The following is a 2,500-nucleotide window of genomic DNA, read 5'->3' as shown; positions in this document are numbered from 1 at the left end:
AAAAAATGTCGCCCAACGTGGGGCTCGAACCCACGACCCTAAGATTAAGAGTCTCATGCTCTACCGACTGAGCTAGCCTGGCTGCCAACGATGTCGGATTGAAGTTAACGTGTAAAAAACTATATCCGTTATAATATCGCATTTTCTCGCTAAAGTCGATCGGTCGCTTTTTTATATATATCTGGAATGCAATACACTACACGTGGAATTCCTGAAACTCACTTGTGTAGTCATGGCCGAGTGGTTAAGGCGATGGACTAGAAATCCATTGGGATCTTCCCGCGTAGGTTCGAATCCTACTGACTACGTACTTGCACCAAAGGTATCAGCTTTTTACTTCGTTCTGAAATCGCGTTTTTTCATATCTCGAATGGAAGTTTTAGTTACATTTACGTCTGCATTTTATGCTACACTACGCTTGTTTTGTGTAAGACGTCGTTTTTCGGAGGGTCATCAGATGAAGAGGACGACAACTTCAATCCCATGCTCGCCATATAATTCTAAGACAAGTCTTGTTATTTTTTTCGAAAAGAGAGGCCAAGATGTCTAGTCCAGAAAATTCGCGAAGTCCGGAAATTCGCGATATATTTGAAAAAAAAAACGATATATGCCTTCGTTTCCATCCCAATTGCACCGAATTGGTATTCGACATTCACTAAATATTGAGTTCCGTTCGAATTTGAGAATTCCGGAAATGTTGTAATTCAACAATTAATCACCCATGTAGAAGTAATTCTACGTAGACTTAAAAGAGAGCTGCAACAAAATCCTACCGCCAAAAACTTTTTTGCGAAGAATTCATCATAATCGGCAGGATTCGAACCTGCGCGGGAATAACCCATTGGATTTCAAGTCCATCGCCTTAACCACTCGGCCACGACTACCCGTTCGGAGCAAAGATTTGCCTTTGTAGGTATTACCGAAAAGTATCTAAAACTCTCTCACCAACGCGTTCGAAAGAATAGATTAAAAATTTCGGCAAATTTTCCTTTCGATCCGGTGAACGAGTGTCTCTGCAAACAAAATAAAAAAATTAAAAACATTGGCGTAGTTGCGAGCCCGCCAGGATTCGAACCTGGAATCTCCTGATCCGTAGTCAGGCGCGTTGTCCTTTGCGCCACGGGCCCGACGTTCCGCGTCATTCGTAATGCTTTGCAGTTTCTTTCCATTCCTTACTGTCGACGTCACATGTTCAAAAAGATTCTGCTCCCGCCCGAACAGGGACTCGAACCCTGGACCGTTAGGTTAAAAGCCTAACGCTCTACCGACTGAGCTATCCGGGCTACTCTGTGAAACTTCTACTCTGTGAAACTTCCAGTTTTCCTTCCCTTATGCTTCGTCTTAAACATCGCACAGCATGAGGTAACGTAATCAAAGTAAACACGATTTGCCCTCCCACGTCTCTCGTGTCTCTTTGGCAACAAGTCGCAACGGGAACATTTTAAGACAAATCTTCGTTCAAACGCCGACTCGCTCCTGTAAAAAATGTCGCCCAACGTGGGGCTCGAACCCACGACCCTGAGATTAAGAGTCTCATGCTCTACCGACTGAGCTAGCCGGGCTTCCAACGATCTCGGATTGCAGTTAACGTGTAAAAAACTATATCCGTTATAATATCGCATTTTCTCGCTAAAGTCGATCGGTCGCTTTTTTATATATATCTGGAATGCAATACACTACACGTGGAATTCCTGAAACTCACTGGTGTAGTCATGGCCGAGTGGTTAAGGCGATGGATTAGAAATCCATTGGGATCTTCCCGCGTAGGTTCGAATTCTACTGACTACGTACTTGCACCAAAGGTATCAGCTTTTTACTTCGTTCTGAAATCGCGTTTTTTCATATCTCGAATGGAAGTTTTAGTTACATTTACGTCTGCATTTTATGCTACACTACGCTTGTTTTGTGTAAGACGTCGTTTTTCGGAGGGTCATCAGATGAAGAGGACGACAACTTCAATCCCATGCTCGCCATATAGTTCCAAGACAAGTCTTGTTATTTTTTTCGAAAAGAGAGGCCAAGATGTCTAGTCCAGAAAATTCGCGAAGTCCGGAAATTCGCGATATACTTGAAAAAAAAAACGATATATGCCTTCGTTTCCATCCCAATTGCACCGAATTGGTATTCGACATTCACTAAATATTGAGTTCCGTTCGAATTTGAGAATTCCGGAAATGTTGTAATTCAACAATTAATCACCCATGTAGAAGTAATTCTACGTAGACTTAAAAGAGAGCTGCAACAAAATCCTACCGCCAAAAACTTTTTTGCGAAGAATTCATCATAATCGGCAGGATTCGAACCTGCGCGGGAATAACCCAATGGATTTCAAGTCCATCGCCTTAACCACTCGGCCACGACTACCCGTTCGGAGCAAAGATTTGCCTTTGTAGGTATTACCGAAAAGTATCTAAAACTCTCTCACCAACGCGTTCGAAAGAATAGATTAAAAATTTCGGCACATTTTCCTTTCGATCCGGTGAACGAGTGTCTCTGCAAA

General features: G+C 42.7%; 8 non-coding genes across 8 annotated transcripts; 2 read left to right on the top strand and 6 right to left on the bottom strand.

The window, feature by feature from the left end:
• Positions 1-9: 9 nt before the first annotated feature.
• Positions 10-82, bottom strand: Trnak-cuu (transfer RNA lysine (anticodon CUU)). The gene has a single exon. It is a non-coding gene; the product is annotated as a tRNA-Lys (tRNA).
• A 144-nt stretch (positions 83-226) lies between these two features.
• Trnas-aga (transfer RNA serine (anticodon AGA)) lies at positions 227-308 on the top strand. Its single transcript has one exon. It is a non-coding gene; the product is annotated as a tRNA-Ser (tRNA).
• Positions 309-802: 494 nt separating this feature from the next.
• Positions 803-884, bottom strand: Trnas-uga (transfer RNA serine (anticodon UGA)). Its single transcript has one exon. It is a non-coding gene; the product is annotated as a tRNA-Ser (tRNA).
• Positions 885-1,054: 170 nt separating this feature from the next.
• On the bottom strand, positions 1,055-1,127 carry Trnar-acg (transfer RNA arginine (anticodon ACG)). Its single transcript has one exon. It is a non-coding gene; the product is annotated as a tRNA-Arg (tRNA).
• Positions 1,128-1,210: 83 nt separating this feature from the next.
• On the bottom strand, positions 1,211-1,283 carry Trnak-uuu (transfer RNA lysine (anticodon UUU)). The gene has a single exon. It is a non-coding gene; the product is annotated as a tRNA-Lys (tRNA).
• A 206-nt stretch (positions 1,284-1,489) lies between these two features.
• Positions 1,490-1,562, bottom strand: Trnak-cuu (transfer RNA lysine (anticodon CUU)). Its single transcript has one exon. It is a non-coding gene; the product is annotated as a tRNA-Lys (tRNA).
• Positions 1,563-1,706: 144 nt separating this feature from the next.
• Trnas-aga (transfer RNA serine (anticodon AGA)) lies at positions 1,707-1,788 on the top strand. The gene has a single exon. It is a non-coding gene; the product is annotated as a tRNA-Ser (tRNA).
• A 494-nt stretch (positions 1,789-2,282) lies between these two features.
• Trnas-uga (transfer RNA serine (anticodon UGA)) lies at positions 2,283-2,364 on the bottom strand. The gene has a single exon. It is a non-coding gene; the product is annotated as a tRNA-Ser (tRNA).
• Between the last annotated feature and the right edge of the window lie 136 nt (positions 2,365-2,500).

This window comes from Argiope bruennichi, chromosome 9, assembly GCF_947563725.1.
Source record: "Argiope bruennichi chromosome 9, qqArgBrue1.1, whole genome shotgun sequence".
Lineage (NCBI taxonomy): Eukaryota > Metazoa > Arthropoda > Arachnida > Araneae > Araneidae > Argiope > Argiope bruennichi.
This window is presented reverse-complemented; position numbering and strand designations above follow the sequence as displayed.